The sequence below is a fragment of the Hibiscus syriacus genome, unplaced genomic scaffold (assembly GCF_006381635.1).
Source record: "Hibiscus syriacus cultivar Baekdansim isolate YM2019G1 unplaced genomic scaffold, ASM638163v2 tig00110114_pilon, whole genome shotgun sequence".
Taxonomy (NCBI): Eukaryota; Viridiplantae; Streptophyta; class Magnoliopsida; order Malvales; family Malvaceae; genus Hibiscus; species Hibiscus syriacus.
In genome coordinates, this window is record NW_024062594.1 from 4,022,834 (window position 1) to 4,044,024 (window position 21,191).

General features: G+C 34.2%; 1 long non-coding RNA gene across 2 annotated transcripts; it reads right to left on the minus strand.

The window, feature by feature from the left end:
- Positions 1 to 8,019: 8,019 nt before the first annotated feature.
- On the minus strand, positions 8,020 to 19,639 carry LOC120215178. Of its 2 annotated transcripts, none has more exons than XR_005524921.1 (2): positions 19,431 to 19,639; positions 8,020 to 8,242 (listed from the first exon to the last, which is right to left on the minus strand). It is a non-coding gene; the product is annotated as an uncharacterized LOC120215178 (long non-coding RNA). The 2 variants fall into 2 exon arrangements; XR_005524920.1 differs by lacking the exon at positions 19,431 to 19,639 and adding an exon at positions 8,729 to 9,140.
- Positions 19,640 to 21,191: the final 1,552 nt, after the last annotated feature.

Below are 21,191 nucleotides of genomic sequence, written 5' to 3' on the forward strand. Positions count from 1 at the left end.
GGACTTCACATAGTTCCTATCAATTAAGGGCTCCAATGACATATTCGTTGGGAACAGGCTCAACAAAAGATAAATGTCAGAGGTGCAGTCCTTCGAGATTTTTTGGGGCAAACAACTCGCCATTTGCACGGTTCATCCAGAGAAACCAGAGCGGTTCGACAGGTTATTCAACCGGCGACGGACGAAGGCGGAAGACTAGTCAATATGTCAGAAGCTGTCAGAATATTTTTTGTCTCTTAAAAGATAAAACACTTTTGTCCCCAATAAGGATTATTTCTAATAACAGACACATTTTTGGATTAATGTCTCGAACATTGCATGCATTATACATCTAGACATATTTTGCATTTTATTATTTTTTACATTTGCATTAACTAATATATACATGTCTCATCAAAAGGAGCAAATACTGGATACACTACCTCAAGCGTTGGACACACCCCACCTGCATAACACCCGTTTGAAGAAGAAGAGGATGGAAGCCAGAATTACACAAATCGAGGAGAATATGTTGAAACTATAGAAAGAGCTAGAAGACAAGATAAACCAGAGCAATTGAAATACTTTGGAAACAATCACAAAGAACCAAGAGTCCTTGGTTGATCAGATCGTTGCCAAGTTAGTTGGCCTACAACAGACCAGTGCGCCTGGGGCAGGTTCACCGGAAGGGGTAACTATACAACCTACCCCGTAAGTGGTTATCTCACCTGAAATCTTACCAAAACTTCCAGGGGGCTCATCTACTGCAAACGCGAAGCCCTTGTCCTCTGTATTTAACCCTAAGAAGAATATAGGTTATTACCATGTACCGGATTTGGACGAAGAGGACAAAGCAAAGAAGATGGAGGAAAAAATCAAACAATTGGAGGACCAAATGAAGGTAGTCAAAGGAGACCATGACTACCATGAAATCGATGCCGCGGAGCTCAGTCTAGTCCCAAACTTGGTTCTTCCTCCGAAATTTAACTCATCGGAATTCGAGAAGTTTGACGGGAACAATTGTCCATCCGCTCACATCACCATGTTCTGTCGAAAGATGATAGGATATGGAGGAAATGACCAACTCCTGATCCACTGCTTCCAGGAGAGTCTGTCGGGCTCAGTCATTCGGTGGTACAACCAGCTAAGCCGATCAAATATCAAGACCTGGAAGGACCTGGCCAAGTCATTTCTGGAACAATATAAACATGTCAATGACATAAGGCCAGATCGAGTTATGCTACAAAGCATGGAAAAAAAGCATAATGAAAGTTTCAGGCAATACGTACAAAAATGGAGGGACTTGGCTATGCAAGTTCATCTACCTTTAGATGAAAAGGAAACCCGGAAGCTTTCATACAGACCCTGAAGGCTCCATACTTCAGACACCTGGTTGCGATCACGTCAGGGAGCTTTTCAGACTTGGTTATGGCCGGAGAAATGATCGAGTCGGCCATAAAGCAAGGCAAGATTAAGGATAGTGAAGCCAATAAAAAACCTCTTATGAGGGAGAAGGATGGAGAAATTAACAACATCAAACACGTCAATAAAAGTGTTACAATCTCCGGCCCAAATCAACTACAGCTGTACCATCAGGTACTTCTAAACAAGATTTTAGAGAACCCCGGAAGGAAAGGGAACATGTTGACCCTATTCCCATGACCTATAAGGAGCTTTACCAGCAACTTCTTGACACCCATGTAGCGTCACCATATCTGGTGGAACCCATGAAGCCCCTATACCCCAAGTAGTATGATGAGAATTCACATTGTGAATATCACGGCGGTGTCCCAGGGCACACTATTGAGAACTGTTACGCATTCAAGAGGGTCGTACAGAAGATGTGTAACCAGAATTGGATCGACTTCAACAACTTGGGGGCATCCAAGTGAGAAAGATCATTTCATCATTTGAGGCATTCTGTTTGAACTTGTTTTTTTCACTTTTTCAAGTTTTTGTAAGAACATTTGAATAAATTTATGTTACTTTAACGATGACGAGCAATGAATCACATTTGCAAACTTACAATTCTTTGAATATCATTTGAATTAAGAAACTCTGTAAATAATTCAAGTTACAGATCTTTGACGAAGTAACATGATTTAAAACAAAGACTTTGACCTTACCCAAAACATACACTCAAACATCGTACCATGCTCTTGTAATTAACCAATATAACATTTTCCTTTCATAAGGTACGGACAACATGGGGCATCATTTGCATATGACAATTACTATACTTTTCGTTTAAAACGTTCAGTGATGATCATGATCTTTACAGATGAAAAGTCTAGTAGGTGGATCTAGTTTAGGTCAGTTTCTTGAAAATTGAACTCTAAAGATGAAATTTTTGACTTTCAACAACACCTAGACTATAATAGGTTCTTCTTGACAATCTTAAGAAATTAAATCCACAAATCTGAGCTATTCCACTAAGGCAATTGGTTATAGGGGAAACTTGAAAGCCCTAACCTTATGAATAGATTACGTTCAAACCATGACATTGCTCAAACACTTGGCAATTCGGTGTTTGCTCCACTGCTATTGTCCGGTCGAAGATCTTGTGATGAGATGAACCCTTCAGTGAACTTGATAAAACTGATTATAATGTTAAGTTGTCCCTCTAAAGCAATTGGTTAAACGCCCCGGCTTTATGGATTTAGCTAACCAGATAACGGTAAATTAAATCAAATTTATCTAAGCAAGAAATTTTCGGTAGTAATGGGCTAAGGGAGTTAAGGAACACCTGTTATAGTCAACTACACACGAGCACTCAAGAATTTCATTTTTAGACCGATATTTTTTGCACTGCCTTTGTTAGAGGAGCCTACAAAGCTTAAACAAATGGAAGATTTTAGAGGACCGAAATAAAAGGTCTAGTAATTTATCATGCTAGTTGCGTCATTTTGTCCGCACCCAATTGAAATGCCAAGGCATATTGCAATATTTAAAAAAATGACATTTTGGGTTATCGAAACCTTATAAAGAAGGCCAACCTAAAGCCGACTCATCAATTTGAACATTTTTCAAAGAGCTGTAACTCTGAAAGCATTAAAGGAGTTCTTGATTCCTTTGATATTCTTTGAACTCACGTTTACAATTTGATTCAATTGCGAACATTATTTTTCAGCATTTTTATCATTTTCTCTCCTAAAACAAGAAAAAGGAAAAACGTTTTCAAACAGAACAGTCTCATATATGAAAGGTCTATAAAGCCAAAGCTCGAAAAGAAAATAGGGCACAATCGATTCCAATGACCAGACTGGCAGACAAAGCACGAGACTCCATCCAAGAGATAACACATAATTCATTCATGTTGCATGCATCTTAGACATACTTAAGTGCACCACATTCATCATTTTGGCATACATGATTTTTTGCAGCTTTTAGAATCAAGTTTCAACTTCAGGATGAAGGATACTCGATTTACAAGCGCTTTTGAAGAACGATGGTGGTTGCTTAACTCAGCAGTGAGAAGCTACACCTCAACCGACTTGACATATCTACAAATCTCAGAACCAATTTCAGATAGGTTCAAGAACCAATTCAGATCAAATCCATTTCAGATCAACTTAACAAAGAGCAACATATTTCCAGTTAACACTTTCAAGCCAGATTTCAATTCCATGACGGAAGATTTCCAGCGGACATAATTTATCAGTGGACTTTCCCGTGAAGATGAGTCATCCAAAAAATCATATTACTTGGTTCAGACCCGCTCAGAGGAACCACCTGAAGAACTATGATCGACTTAGACCTGTGAAGGGAAACCATTTTTTTAAGACAACATTTGCAATATAGCTCAAGACAAGAAGGGTTATTTGCCAACCAAAGACCTTCGAGTTCGACTACGCTCAGCTCCAAGGCACATCATTTGCAGCATAGCTTAAGTCGAGAAGGGCTATCTGCCAAAGACCCCCGAGTTCGATTACACTCAGCTTCGAGGGCATATCATTTACAGCATAACTCAATGCTAGAAGGGTTATCTGTCACCAAAGATCTTCGAGTTCGACTACACTCAGCTCTCAGGCATATCATTTGCAACACAACTTAAGTCTAGAAGGGTTGTCTGCCAACAAAAGACCTTTGAGTTCGACTACGCTCAGCTCAACTCTCAGGCATTTGATTTGCAAAAGTTTTGATTTCTTAATACAAATTTTTTAATAGATTTCTTAATAATATGTGCATAATTAACGGGTGGTAAAATTACTGAGACAAAGGGAATATTAGTATTATAATACCTTAAATTTTTTTTAAACAATAAAGATCGTTTTATGTATGGATGGAAGTGATAATAATTGTAATCCCAATAATAAAAAATATGAAATTTATTCTATTATACGCTATTGATTAGTCACATATACGCTAAACCTAACAAATTTATAATGATATTAAATTTTGAACTTGAATCGGAAGTACTCTTTCTCCCCGTACTTCCTATAAAAAAATAGTGAGGTTAAATCAATTAAATATAAGTTATTCTTCAAGAACATGAATGATTTTAGGATAAAGTATTGAAGTAGGTTTAAATAATTATTTAAATGTTTGAATATTTAAAAAAATTAAAAAAATATTAAATTTATTAAATTATTATGAAACGTCACTATAAAATTGTTATAATTACAAAAGTATGATAAATTTATTAATTAATTTATATTAGTTTGATAAAAGTTATTTTATAATGATTTGATAGATTTTAATAAATATATTACAATTATTCAATAAATTTAAAATTGTTTTATAATTTTTTAAAAGTTTAATAGTCAAGGATTATAATATACTTTCACTATTTTATTATCCAAAGATGATAAGAATGACTTTTGGAACATTGGCAAAATAAAAAAATTCATTTTTTGTTCTTTCGATTCTAAGGTTTTGTCCTGATTAATCCGGACTGACCCGAGTCACACACCTAGTATTGATAAGTGAGTCTTCCACCAAGGATTTTTTACATACGTAAAAACTCGAACCTGAGACTTTACTTAAACGAAATCAAACTGCTTACCACTTAAATTAATCCGTACTGGTAAAAAATTCATTCATTTTCAATACAATGTCGATTGCCAAATACAATACTCTATTAATTTATAATTTAACAAAAGACGTGATGCATTTGAGTAGTCGATTTACTGATGAGTCAGTGAGCATATACTTTTTTAAAATTGCCAGAAATCCAACAACTAATACGACAGATTATGCGTAAATTAAATAATTTAAATAATAAAAAAATATTATTATTTTTAGAGATATATTTGAATATGATATATATATATATATGGATATTTAAATGTTTATTATTAAATAACTGTAAGTCTTATAGAGTGATCAGTGGTTTGAATTATGTTTGCCTGGGTCTCTTGCTCACTGCCGTTGGTTTACTGTTGGTAGTGATGGGCGATTGAATTTGGTTTGGTCTGTTAGTTGGAATCCTTGATCTAGGGGGTTGCTTGCTGTTGCTCTTGTCTAGAGGTTTTGCTTGGTAGTGATATACTTGAATGTAGTGTATCGAGTTTACTGTAAGAACGGTTTTGTTCCTTGTATATCGGATTTGTATCACGAGCATGGCGTACTCTTTTTCTTTCATTTAAGTTTAGGGAGGTTTTTTAATAAGACTTATGCTTGTGTCGTTTTTATATGTGCTATCAATAAAGCCGTACAAAATGTTTTTTTCAAAAAAAAATAATTGTAAGTTTTTCAAACATATATTATCTTATAATTATTTCAAATTAATAAAAAAATACGATATTATTATTCCTATGAGACTTTAATTGAGCCTGAAATTATGTTTTTTTATATAGATATAATAGTAGTACTATCAGATCCTTTTATTCTGATCTTATACGCTAAACACAACATTATCGGACGGAATTCAAGCATAGTCATAGGAATCCAGCAAAATTGTCTATTAAAATAAAACCCTCACATCTAAGTACATTCATATAGGTTTCATTTGATTAGAGATTATGATTTTTTTTTCAATAGTTTAGAGTGATTATAAGATAGTATATGTTAAAAAAATTAAACCAATTATCAATTGGTTCAATTAGAAAACAACATTTTCTTTTATCACTGAGGTCACTTGATAGGTTCAATTAGAGATTATAATTTAAATTTTGCTTGATTTGATTTAAATAATTTACGATGTCAACTGTTTGATAAATAAATAAATTGAGATAAATAATATATTGCAATTTTGTTAATAGTATGAGGGGATTATAAGGTAATACTGTTCAGAATATTTCTTAACAATTGACAACATAGGCACATTGTAGACGCAACTGCTCGAACTCAAGACCATTAGAGAGAATAACACTCCTTTAATCATTGAAGTTACTTGATTGATTTTAATATAGTACCATTTAATTAAACTAAAGTTTTTATATTTATATGAATATATATATATATATAACTAAGATTATGAAATTTGAAATACTTTTAGAAAATTCTTTTATATTTATAATCAATATAATAAAAATTCTCTTTTCTATTTATATTTTTTTTTCGTTTAAAACCTTTTGCATTGATTCATATGTTTTTATTGTACGATTTCAATGTTTTAGTCCTTGATTCATCGTATTAATTTTAATAAACAATTATAAAAGTTGTCAAATGAAAACAAGGTAAGCAATTATAAGCTATGTGCTCTTGTTTTGTGTTAATGCGATCTTTGCGGAAGTTTATCATGAATCGGCTAAGATATGAATTTTGAATTGTGATAATCGAATTCTTGGTCAGTTTGTCAAATGACAAATCTCGGATATTGTTGCCATTCAACAGAGCTTTTGTACGGGTTTTGTATTGATTTCGGTTTTTGACGAGACACAGATATATTGTATATTTGGATTTCAGTATCCGGCGACGCGGAGAGATGATGACTTTTGTGTGTTAATGATGATGGGGTGAGATTTCAGTGTACATATTATTAATGGAGAATTAAGAAATATTTTTTAAGCTGGAAATATATGTATTAATAATAATAAAAATTCGTATGAGGCAGACAAATAAAATTTCAGGATGGATACCTGATGAAATTATATTTTGATATAACAACTTAAGGGTAAAATATTTTTGAACTTAATTGAATTTATTCAAAGTTTTCAAAAATAATTCAAAGTCCATGAAACTATAATTTAAACACAAAATAGTTTTCTCGGTAAGAAATGTATTGATACTCACATGATAGTATTGATATTATATGTTGTTTTTTAAAGTGTTCAAATTCCAGAATACAAAATTGGTACCGAAACTGAAACCCTAGTATTGATACTTATCACTAACAGCTAGTTATTTAAAAATTACAAGGCAATACTGATACTCCTAGCTCAGGTACATATACTCCATGTTCTGAGCAGTTATATTTTTGTAGAAATTTTATCCCCAACGGCTCCAAAATATCTCAAATGGTTAGAAATGACTACAAACACATTCCAATATATAAAAATAAGTTGAGGACACTTGAAGTAGATTACAACACCTATCCAAGTTATAGAAATCAAGAGAAAAACTTTTTCGCTCTTTTATTTCATTTTTCTCTTATTCATAAGTGTTTGAGTTCATTGCAAATCTTTCAATTGCTTTTATTGTGAGCTTAATTATTGTAAACACCTACCTTGTGAGGTTTTTTTGTTTACATCTTTTATCATTTCTAAAAAGGAGAGTGATTATAGTTTAGCCTTTGAAAAAAATAGGGAGATTGTAAAGATTACTATTGAGCCTAAAAAATAAAGAATAAATTAGTAAATTTGTTAGAAAATCATTAGTGTGAAGCTAAGGTAGTAGATGTAGACTTACTTAAGAAGTCAAACTACTATTAATCATTTTGTAAATTTTCCTATCCTTTCTCTTCCATACCTAAAATTTTTCAAAATGTCAATCTATCTCCTCTTGACATTATTTCGATTGATCTTTTGAGTTTCATCAATTCTAACAACACTATAGACACCCGTTTTTGACAGGGTTTAAAAAATATTATAAATATTAATTATACATTATTATTATTATTATTATTATTATTATTATTATATTTTACAGGCCCAACAATTATCCAAAAGCCCAATAAGGCCCAAGATCCAATTATATATATCAGCCCAATTACAAGATGTTGGTTCAAGCCCAAGACCTGAATCTAGACTCGGTTACAAGACTCGCCAGCCACTAGATATGCGTCCACTAGAGATGCGTCTGTGCTTCACTGTTGCTCCCATTCACGCGTATGAGTCGCCTCCAATCATGTCACAATTGAAGCTGATACTACACAAATCATCTACAGTCAACCAAAATCACAACCAAAGTCAAGAAGAAAGCAACTTAATCCCTTAAAATCTGGAATTTCCATCATCTTATCTACCTAATCCAACCATAGTCAAGGTATTTGGTGAAGAAAATGGAGATAAAATCGGGGATAAAACAAAGAGTTGGGGGAAAAAAGAAAAAAAATCACCAACAAAAGAGGGGGATTTCATCAACAAAAGGAGGATTCGGAGAGAAACAACCATTAGAGTAAAAAAACGAACAGAGGGAAAAACATTCGAATCAAAAGGAAAATATAAGGGAAGGGGATCGATATCATTATAAAAGCATTTGTAAGAAAAAAACACCATCAAAGAAATCAGTTTTATTAGAATTCGAAGGGTATTCTTCATTTTCTCTTGTTCATTAGTTCTTCTTGTTCTATTTTATTATTATGTTTTTTACGTGTATTTGTGTTTTAAAAAAATGAAAAAATAAGAAAAGAAATAATATTCTTTACCTGAGGCGTTCGGATCTCTTCTTGGTGGTCCATCTCGCTCAGGCGAGGTTACCATCACCGTTCAAGAACAGTGAATCCCAAAATATAATAGAGCTAGAAGTTTACCGAAATTGTTTGAGTCGTCAAAGTCTAAGGTTGAAGCGTCGATTTTCTCTCGGGAAGTTTGCATGTAATTTTGAATTTAGTTTTCATTATAGAGATTTTGAAATAGAAATAAGAGAGGTAATAAATAGGCAGTAAGATTTACCTTTTTATATGGATTCGTCGCCGGATTAAGGAGCTCGTGATTAGGTTTGTTTGGGGTTTGCTCAACTGTTGAGGGCGGTCACCGGAGGGCTTCGGTTGTGGCAATTAAAAAAGAAAAGAAGAAGAGGAGCCATGGGTTTTGTGAAGAAGATTGAAAAAGGTTGAGATAATGCGGCTATAGGGTTTAGTTTATGTTTAAAATATTATATATATTAATTAATTAAAATGGCCATGATTCAGCCGCATACGGTAGTTTAGGTTTAAAATGATATATATATATATATATTAATTAAAATGACAATGATTCAGTGTTCATCAACCCGTGCTTTTATAAACAAGAGTAAATAAGTTATGTGGTCCCTCTTATTTTGTCTTCATTTCACCTTGGTCTTGCTCTTTGTTTTATTTTTTTCGGTTTAGCCATTCCCTATTTTTTATTTAACTTAATAGATCCATTACATTTATGCCTATTTTCATTTATTTATTTTCTTTTCGGCATTTATGTGTGTCCCTTTTAATTTACAATTCACTGTATTACACTTTGTTTCACAGTTCAACATTTATGAAATTTAGCTTTTAATTTTGTAACTTTGTTTCCTTTTTTTGTTCATATTCTACACTAATTAGTTTATTATCTCCATATTGTGCATTAATTTTGAAATACTTAGGTGTCAAAATGGAATGTTGTAATCATGTTTTTCTTTATAAAGTCTGTCCTTTTATGTTTGTATGTAAAATGAAATATTTTGTATGTCTTACACCATTTATTTTCCTATTGGCTCGCATTTCCCCTTTAATTCCAGTGTTTATTTGTTTAGTCATTTTGTGCATTTCGTTTTACTATGTTTGTCTGTATTAGTATGTTTTCCATATTTTGTTGTAATACACTTAGTCTTTATATGCATTCATTTAGTTCGCATGTTCACATTATAAGTCATAAATAGGTGTACAAATAGTTTGGCATAACGATGGATAATAGTTTGCATGACATATTTTTATTATTAATTTTTGCATGTATATTAAATATAATTTGATCAAAACATGGAAATAATCTTTTGAATGGATAATCCATAAAAAATGCGCCATAACTAACAAGGAGTGTGTTTTTAAGAATTGTTTGTACAAAATAATTTCCTTCTTGAAATTTTTGTTCTAATAGGGATCATAAATCAAATTAAAATTTGAATTTTTAAATTTCATTGCAAATACATTAATTAATCGACTAGGTACCGATTTAGGGCACTATGGGGGTGTTAATCCTTCCCTACGCGTAATCGACTCCCGAATCTAGATTTTGGTACGCAGACCTTTACTTGTCACTTTAATTAAAATTAATTTTTATTTAAAATGGCAAAATATTTTTGGGTGCCCAATCACACCCTAATCAAATATTGGTGGCAACTCCTCGAACCATACGTTTTATTTTTAAAGGATTCCCAAATATTCGAAACAAGAGGGTTTTTCTAAAATTGCATTGTTTTAATTAAAATTCAATCGAAAAGAGAATAATTAAAAATGATGTGTTTTCAAAACCTCGTTCGCCCCACTTTAAAAATTATTTCGACAGCTTGACGACTCCGCTGGGGACTTTTTTTTAGAGAGTCAAGCCGATAGTCGATTAATTAATTGACTTTGCAAACGAAAGTTATAAGTTCGATCTAATTTGGTTTTTAATCCCTTGTTTGTTTTGAATTTCTTGTTTGTATTTTAATTTGTAATTTGGTTAACGAATAAATAGTTGTACGTGTGATTTCCATGTTTTAGTTTTCTGACCTTTATTTTAGTTTGTTGCTTTTATTGGATCGAGACAAAGGATTATGAGTTTCCCTTTATTGTCGTTATAACCTTTCGATATTTAGAGCCTTCTAACTGTGCTCTCTACCGTTAAGTAGAGGTGAACGCTACGCTTACGAGAGAGAAATTACTTTTCTCCGCATAAGCTTTAGCAAGTAACCTCTGGGGTACATGCCTTATGTTTACGAGCGAAACATTGAGTTTCCTCGCATGGACATAGGGAAATATATCCTCTCGAATTTAACTCGATTCATTTTAAGCCTATAATGGGCGACGATCGAGGGTCTGGCAAGCTCAAGGGTGCACCATCAAAGGACAATTCGAGGACCTTTATTAGTGATACCAAAACTCTGCCCGTTTTATGTTGAATCTCTGTTCGCAGACACAAAAGGGAAACTCATTTTAACCTTTTCCTTGAATTTATTTTTGCAATAAGTATGAGAACTAGAAAAGCATGCGGTTAGTTTTTATATTTTTGCACAAAGCATGTGAATTAGATGCCATGCGGTTAGGATTTTATGTGAATGACAAAGCATGTGGGTAGATATCATGTTGGGTAGGATCTACTAAAGCATGATTGGGTAGCCAGTATGTGAGGGTAGATTTTATTTAATATTTACGGTATCCACTATCTTGTTGTTTATCTTATGTGCACTAACCCGTTTTTGTTCTATGTATATTTTATTGTGATATTATTTCATTTGCATCCTAATGTCATCGAGGGGTGTTAATTCGCAAGTGACTGACTAACAAGAAGGCTGAATATATTGAGGCAAGAAATTCTCCACCATGTAGTCAAAACCGGGAGACATGAAGACCATTCATAAAGACATAAAGACCCTTCATAAAGACATGAAGACCACTTCGCATTGGAGGTAAGAATGAAGATTTCAAGATTCAATTTATGGACATCCGACGTCATCAAAGGTGATGAAATACTCTGACAACTTTGGGTTTAGTGTTAGATTCCATGAAGAGTACGACTCAAGGAAATTAAAAGATGAAGAATCACATATGTATTTTGACTACATGGTGCACTTACTGAATTCTTGTTGTCTAAGTGAACGATTGTTCTATAAGTGGCCACTTTTGGGATTAACACCTCGTGCATTTGCATTTACATTTACATTTTGCATTGCATGCGTTAATTTAAGCATTTTTACATGCATCGATCATGAAAATGTGAGAGTAACTCGTGAAGGATGATGTGACAGAAGCTCTAAAAGTAAATTGAAGTTACCCAAGACGTGTTTCTGGAAAGTTAGAGAGCAATGAATGAAATGTTAACACGAGTTAGTAAGATCGATGGAATTCAAGAACAACTCGTAAGGACCCAACAAGAAATGATTGATGAAGCAAGGAAGTTCCAAGTGGAATCCAGAGAACATATGTCCCAGTTGATGAGCATGATGATTACAATAATATATGGGGAGAAATCATCAGAGGACCCTATTATGCAAGAAAAGATGAAGACTTTGAGTGATAATTTGAATGATAGTAGTGTAGCCAAGGAAATGACAGCAAATGATCAAGAACCTGTTAGGGGATGTGGTAATTCAAGTCAACTCCAAAAATCAAGTATGATTCCAAAAAATGCTACAGAGATCATACTGGGGAAAGTAGAAGCTAAGGGTGAAACTTCTAATAAGGAAGTTGAACAGGACTCAAAGAAGAGAAGCCTAGAGGAGGTTCAAGTGCCAGTAAAGAAGGCCAAAAAGAATAGAAATAAGAAGAAGAGGACGCCTCTGATTTCAATTCCGATCTCATATTCAGACTTGTTACCCTTTCTCTTTGAAAGTGGGCTCCTAAAGCCTTTTCCTCCAAGGTACAATACTTATTTGCGTCCAGACTGGCAAGGTGTCAAAAAATCATGGGGCTATCATTTTCAAAAGTTTAGCCACTCTACAAAAGATTGTACGATCCTGAGATTTAAAGTTCAAAACTTCATCACAGAAGGGTTGTTATGCTTTGAAAATGGAAAACCTAAGCTCCCCGGAAGCTCAAAAATTGTCGATGAAGGGAGATCTGCAAACCAATGTCTCTCCCAGGATCCTGGTTAAACGTTAAATCTTCAAAGCAAACGTTTTAGTGGTCAGTCACAAGGTCTCCAATATGATCATAAAAATAGCAAGGAGAAAGTGAGGTCGAAAGAGCTTCCATATAACCAGATATATCCCAAGTTGCTCCAAGCCCAACTGATTATCCCACGTCTGGCCAAGCCTTTACGACCCCCTTTATTGAGTTGGTATAATGGGAAAGTTTCCTATGAATATCATGCTGGAGCCCAAGGACACTCCATCGAGAATTGTAGCAACTTCAAACGACAAGTCCGAGATATTTTGGCTCATGGGGTTATAGAGGTGGATGGTAAATAGTTGAAAATCAATCCCTAGAATGAAGCTGACGGGGTCAAAACAAGTGAAGTATATACGGAAAAGAGTGTTGAAAAAGAGAAGAACAAAATCAGTGAAAGCAAGGTATGTGAAGCAGAGATAAATGACTCAACTCTTGAGACCTCTCTAATGTTAAAAAAGAAGATAGAAGCGGGAGATGACGAGAAAAAAGTCAAAGGAGAGGTAGTCCGAGATTGGCCACAGAAGATGTTTTGGGAAAATACAACCCTCAAGATTTTTCAAGTGCCCATTTCTGACTTGCTATCCCCTTTAACCAATAATCAATATCTCACTCCAAGGCCCTTAAGTGTGAAGACTAGTCCATCTACTTATGGATATGACCCGAATAGTGCTTGCGACTTTCATCTAGGGGCATTGGGCCATCACATTGATAGGTGCATACCATTGATGGAAGAGATAGAAAGGCTCGTTGACCAGGGAGTCTTGACAAGAGACATGATCGAGAAATGGGGAGTAAATGAGGGTAAAAAATCCTAATACAACTGGGCACCCATCATTCTTGGGAAAATAAGGCATTCAGGCTGAACAAGAGAAGGTTGTGCTCCACCAAAATCGCATTTTCCATTTGCGACATCTTGTTTGAACTTGTTTTTTGTACTTTCTCATCTTTTTGTTTGTAAGGATATTTTAAATGAATTCATGCTACTTTAAGGATGGTGAGCGTTGAATCAAATATACAACTTAAAATTCTTTGAGTATCAATTGAATTAAAAGCTCTTTAATGATTAGAGTTATAATTCTTTGACAAAATGACAAGGTTTAAACCTGATAAAACAATGACCTTGACCTTATCCGCAGAAGATACAATCAAACACCATACCTTTTTATTGCAGGGACCAATATAACCTTCTTCTATCATAAGGGAATGAACCATAAGCTTGGTATTCAGGTATGCATAGGAGCAGACAACATGGGGCATCTTTTGTTTATGACAACACAAAACTGTCTAGACCATACTTTTGTTGACGATGTTAAATGATGATTATGATCTTCACGGATGAAATAGTCGAGTAGGTGAATCTAATTTAGGTCAACTGCTTGGAAATTGAGCTCTAACGATGAGATTTTCTGACTTTCAACAACACCTAGACTATGACAGGTTCTTCTTGACAAGCTTAATAAATTGAATTCGTATACCCAGATTATAATATTATATGTATAATGAAGTCTGATAAAGGTGGTTATATTATGTGTATAAAATAAAGCTGAGCTATTCCGCTAAGACAATTGGTTATAGAGAAAACTCAAAAGCCCTGGCTTTATGAATAAATTATATTCAAACCATGACCCTGATCGAGTACCTGGCAATTCGGTGTATGCTCCACTGTGATTGTAAAGTCAAAGACTTTGTGATGAGATGAACCCTTCAGCTAGCCTGATAAAGGCAAATTACAATAAAGCTGAATTCAGCTAGCCAGACAATGGAAAATTAAATCAAGTTTATCTAAATAAGGAGTTGTTGTAAAGATGGACTAAGGGAGTTGAGGAACACCTGTTATAGTCAATTTCACACGAGCACTCATGAATTTTATTTTTAGATTGATATTTCTGCACTGCCTTGGTTAGAGGAGTCTACGAAGCTTGAACAAATGGAAGATTTCAGAGAACTGAAATGGAAGTGTTCTAGGAAGTCTAGTAATGGATTATACTAATTACGTCATTTTGTCCGCATCCGATTAAAATACCAAGCCAAGAAAAAAGGGCATGTTGCGATATTCACAATGATCAATAAAGAAATGACATTCTGGTGGTCGAAACCTTAGAAAATAGGAAGCCAACCTGAATCCAACCCCTTAATTTTGACACTTGTCAAAGAGCTATAACCCTGAAAACATTAAAGAGTTATTAATTCTTTTGATATTTTGTGAACTCATGTTTATAATTTGATTTGATTATGAGCCTGAATTAAGGGATAATGTTTAATAAAATTCTTTCATTCGTTGATCCCTAAAATAAGAGAAAGAGGAAAACATTTTTAAACAGGACAATTCAAATGTGAAATGTCCTTGAAGCTGGTGAGACTCATTGTGCCTCTATTGGAGAAGAAGAATAAGCAATGTCATAATACGAAGCATTCCATAATCTTGAAGCAGATGGTCTACGAGATCAGAATGGATGAAGAACCCTTTCTTGGGATATCATCGGGAACCCATCAAGAAGAAGATGATCTCATTATTCAGAAGAGACACATATTATAGCTTGTATAAAAATGTAAGACAATTTGTTAGAAGAGTTAGTCGCATCTTAAGTGTTTGGGGCAATATAAAGATAAGCCCTCAAGATATTCGACTATACTGTTGTGAAGTGACACCAGAATGAGAACATTCAAGTTAGGATATATTGGGGCACGACTGAACCCACATCATGTTGAGATGATAAGATTCAGACCAATGAGGCATGAAGAATGATCCTTACAATTTGAAGTGATGGGACATTTTGAAGGCCGTACGGTATAAGTTAATATTGGGGCATAACTGAACCCACATCATATTGAGATGACAAAATTCAGACCAAAGAGGCGTGAAGAATGAGCCTTACAATTTGAGGTGATGGGGCATTTTGAAGGCACGTACCAGTATAAGGTAATGTTGGGGCGTGACTAAACCCACATCATGTTGAGATGACAAGATACAGACCAAGAAGGCCTTGAGAATAATCCTTACAATTTGAGGTGTTGTGGAATTTTGAAGGCCCGTACCAGTATAAGTTGACGTTGTGGCACTAGTGAAGGCCTGTTTCAGCTAGAGGTGTTAATGTGGGGCATCTTTGAAGCCTATGAAGACTTGTTGAATGATCATTGAATTGAACAAATAGTTCTGATGGGGCATGAATGTATGAAGAGTGAAAATGGAGAAGCAATGATAGTGGGGTTTATTATATGATCATTTTGTCAATCATTAGTTGCATGACTCTTGTGATTTCCACCGTGTTTTGGTATCCTTGTAATACCATACAAAACTCTGAAGGCTATGAAAAGAGCTTCTCTGGTTAAAAGATATGAGCAGAATCCACATGAAGATATAAATGCATTGTCAAATGTTTTACGAACAGTGAATATGGTGATAAATCAGTGTTGCGATTATGGATTGTTTCTATTACCTAAGATGAAGATGGTCTTCTAGAATCCCAAGGTTGAAAATGAGAAATGATGAAGATTACTTTCAATGGAAGTGACGATAGAAGTTTAACAGCAAGGAACTAGTGGAACCAATTAAAGTTGAATGATGGGTTGTTGTTAAACCTCTCGACATAATATTGTATAATTGAGCCTTGTTTGATATCTGATTAGATGTGGTCCTCCTTGTGATATGTTGTAAGAGCCAAATCAGAATAGATGTTGTTATCCCATTGATCTTTGTGGAGTTTGGCGCAGTCATATACATAGTCTTCAAAAATGGGGCAACACAGTCATGCTTCTGACCATAGTAAAAAGTTGAGAGAGAAAACACTTTCTCCAAAATGAAGGCAAAAAACAAAGACGACAAGAAGATAGAAGAAGATCAGAGGGCTCGTCAAAAATGCAAGTTGGAAACTATGAGTTGCTACACGAGTATATGAAGCAGACCTTGGAAAGAATGATCAAGTAGAAAAAGACTGAGTTCGCCACTTTTAAGGCAAATGAAGATTAAAATGACATTTATGCATTCATGAGAATAACATTTGCATAAAAGAAAATGCATTACACTGATACATTTAATTGCATTTTTGTTTCATACATAAATACATGATTTTGACAGATCTTTCGATGAAAAGAGAAGATGCAGGATGTTAAAATCCAAACAATTGAAAGGAAGATTTCAAACCTCAAACGCAAGGAGTTACATTTAAAGAGGCATACCCTGAAGAACAGAAAGGTCTAATATACAGAAGAATCATTTCTTTGAAGTGAAGACTATCAGATGTAGAAGAAAAACAAAGATTTTCGTGTATAAAGAGAGGAATCAATCGATTGAAGTGACTTGCACACATGAGATTGGAGCAAAGTCAATCTTAAGCCTTCACTGAAGAGTAGTGAAGCAAATCCATCTTAATCCTTCACCAAAGAGTAGTGAAGCAAACCATCTTAAGTCTTCACCGAAGAGTAGTGAAGCAAATCCATTTTAAGCCTTCTCAGAAGAGTGTTGGAGCAAACCATCAAATTATCAGATGTGGAAGGAAATCAAAAAGTTCTCGAGTACAAGGAAGATGATCAAGTGATTAAAAGGAAACGCTCGCGAAGAGTCATTAACAGATTCAAGGTCATAGGAAGAGAGAGGTTCAAATGGCAGTCAAGTCAAGGAAGACTGGCATTTAGTTGCGACAAGACAAGCTCTCACAAGAGAAATGGATTCGAAATGATTCTCTTAAATTCTAAATATTTGAGTATAATGCTTTTCAAATCTTCAAGCATACATTCATGATTGATAATGCTTGATTTTCAGGTTCAACCTTCGAAGCAAATCAAACTTAAGCCTTCACGAAAGAGTAGTGAAGTAAATCATCTATAAGCCTTCATAAAGAAGTAATGAAGCAAGAGAAGATGTTCGAGTTCCATACTCCCTAGAGAAAGAGGGAGCGAACCCATAAGAAGAAGATGTTTGAGTTCCATACTTCCTAGAGAAAGAGGGAACGAACTCGTTTGAAGAAGATGTTCGAGTTCTATACTCCCTAGATAAAGAGAGAGCAAACCCGTTTGTAGAAGATGTCCGAGTTCTATACTCCCTGAAGAAAGAGGGAGTGAACCCGTAAGAAGAAGATGTTCGAGTTTCATACTTCTTAGAGAAAGAGGGAGCGAACCCATTTGTTGAAAATTGTTTGAGTCTTATACTCTCTGAAGAAATAAGGAGCAGACACAATTGTTGAAGATTACTCGAGTCTTATACTCTCTGAAGGAATAGGGAGCAAACACGATGTTGAACATTGTTTGAGTCTTATACTCTCTGAAGAAATAGAGAGCAGACACGATTGCTGAAGATTGTTCGAGTCTATACTCTCTGAAGAAATAGAGAGCAGACACTATTATTGAAGATTGTTCGAGTCTTACTCTCTGAAGAAATAGGGAGCATATACGATTATTGAAATTGTTCGAGTCTTATACTCTCTGAAGAAATAGGGAGTAGACACGATTGTTCGAGCCTTATACTCTCTGAAGAAAGAGGGAGCAGACACGTTTGTTGAAGGCTGTTTAAGTCCTATACTCTCTGAAGGAATAGGGAGCGAACACGTTTGTTGAAGATCGAGTCCTATACTCTCTGAAGGAATAGAGAGCAGACACGTTTGTTAAAGATCGAGTCCTATACTCTCTGAAGGAATAGGGAACGAACCCGTTTTATGAAGATTGTTTGAGTTTTACACTCCCTGAAGCAAGAGGGAGCAAACCCGCTGGTCGAACATTGTTCAAGAAGAGGGAGAAAATCCCTCACAAGTTTCAAAGCACGAAGAAATAACTGGACAAAAACTAGTTATTTTTTTCGTTTTGACCGGGTTTAAAAATATTATAAATATTAATTATATATTATTACTATTATTATTATTATTATTAATGTTACATATTATATTTTACAGGCCCAACAATTACCCAGAAGCCCAGTAAGGCCTAAGACCCAGTTACATATATCAACCCAATTACAAGATGTTGGTTCAAGCCCAAGACCCGGATCTAGACCCATATCCAGACCCGGTTACAAGACCGCCAGCCACCAGATATGCGTCTGTGCTTCACTGCTGCTCCCATCCACGCATATGAGTCGCCTCCAATCATGCCACAATTAAGCTACACAAATCATCTACATTCGACCAAAATCACAACCAAAGTCAAGAAGAAAACAACTTAATCCTTAAAATCTGGGATTTCCACCATCTTATCTACCTAATCCAACCATAGTCAAGGTATTTGGTGAAGAAAATGGAGATAAAATCAGGGATTAAGCAAAGAGTAAGGGGAAAAAAGAAAAAAATTACCAACAAAAGAGAGGGATTTCATCAACAAAAGGAGGATTCGGAGAGAAACAACCATTAGAGTAAAAAAACGAACAGAGGGAAAAACATTCGAATCAAAAGGAAAATAGAAGAGAAGGGGATCGATATCATTGTAAAAGCATTTGTAAGAAAAAAAACACCATCAAAGAAATCAGTTTTATTAGAATTCGAAGGGTATTCTTCATTTTCTCTTATTCATTAGTTCTTCTTGTTCTATTTTATTATTATGTTTTTTACGTGTATTTGTGTTTTAAAAAATGAAAAATAAGAAAAGAAATAATATTCTTTACCTGAGGCGTTTGGATCTCTTCTTGGCGGTCCATATCGCTCAGGCGAGGTTACCATCACCGTTCAAGAACAGTGAATCCCAAAATATAATAGAGCTAGAAGTTTACCGAAATTGTTTATGTCATCAAAGTCTAAGGTTGAAGCGTCGATTTTCTATCGGGAAGTTTGCATGTAATTTTGAATTTAGTTTTCATTATAGAGATTTTGAAATAGAAATAAGTGGTAATAAATACGCAGTAAGATTTACCTTTTTATATGGATTCGTCGCCGGATTAAGGAGCTCGTAATTAGTTTGTTTGGGGTTTGCTCAACTGTTGAGGGCGGTCACCGGAGGGGTTCGGTTGTGGCAATAAAAGAAAAGAAGAAGAGGAGCCGTGGGTTCTGTGAAGAAGATAGAAAAAAGGTTGAGATAATGCGGCTATAGGGTTTAGTTTATGTTTAAAATATTATATATAATTAATTAAAATGGCCATGATCAGCCGCATACTGCAATTTAGGTTTTAAAATGATATATATATTAATTAATTAAAATGGCAATGATTCAGTGTTCATCAACCCATGCTTTTATAAAGAGTAAATAAGTTATGTGGTCCCTCTTATTTTGTCTTCATTTCACCTTGGTCTGCCTTCATTTTTTTAATTTTGTTTACATTTTTTCATAATTTATTTACTATTCGAGCTTTATTCATTGACATTTCATATGAGCCCTTATGTTTTTTTTTCGATCTTGCTCTTTGTTTTTTTTTTCGGTTTAGTCATTCCCTGTTTTTTATTTAACTTAAGATCATTTATTATGCCTATTTCATTATTTATTTTCTTTTCGGCATTTATGTGTCCCTTTTAATTTACAATTCACTGTATTACATTTGTTTCACAGTTCAACATTTATGAATTTAGCTTTTAATTTTGTAACTTTGTTTCCTTTTTTTGTTCATATTCTACACTAATTAGTTTATTATTTCCATATTGTGCATTAATTTTGAAATAATTAGGTGTCAAAATGGAATGTTGTAATCATGTTTTCTTTATAAAGTCTGTCCTTTTATGTTTGTATAAAATGAAATATTGTGTATGTCTTACACCATTTATTTTCCTATTGGCTCGCATTTCCCCTTTAATTCCAGTGTTTATTTGTTTAGTCATTTTGTGCATTTCGTTTACTATGTTTGTCTGTATTAGTATGTTTTCCATATTTTGTTGTAATACACTTAGTCTTTTATGCATTCATTTAGTTCGCATGTTCACATTATAAGTCATAAATAGGTGTACAAATAGTTTGGCATAACGATGGATAATAGTTTGCATGACATATTTTTTATTAAATTTTTGCATGTATATTAAATAATTCGATCAAAACATGGAAATGATCTTTTAAATGGATAATCCATAAAAAATGCGCCTTAACTAACAAGGAGTGTGTTTTTTAGGATTGTCTGTACAAAACAATTTTTTTCTTGAAATTTTTGTTCTAATAGGGATCATAAATCAAATTAAAATTTGAATTTTTAAATTTCATTGCAAATACATTAATTAATATGGGGGTGTTAATCCTTCCCCACGCGTAATCGACTACCGAATCTAGATTTTGGTAACGCAGACCTTTACGTGTCACTTTAATTAAAATTAATTTTTATTTAAAATGGCAAGATATTTTTGGGTGCCCAATCACACCCTATCAATATTGGTGGTGACTTCTCGAACAATATGTTTTATTTTTAAAGGATTCCCAAATATTCGAAACAAGAGGTTTTTCTAAAATTACA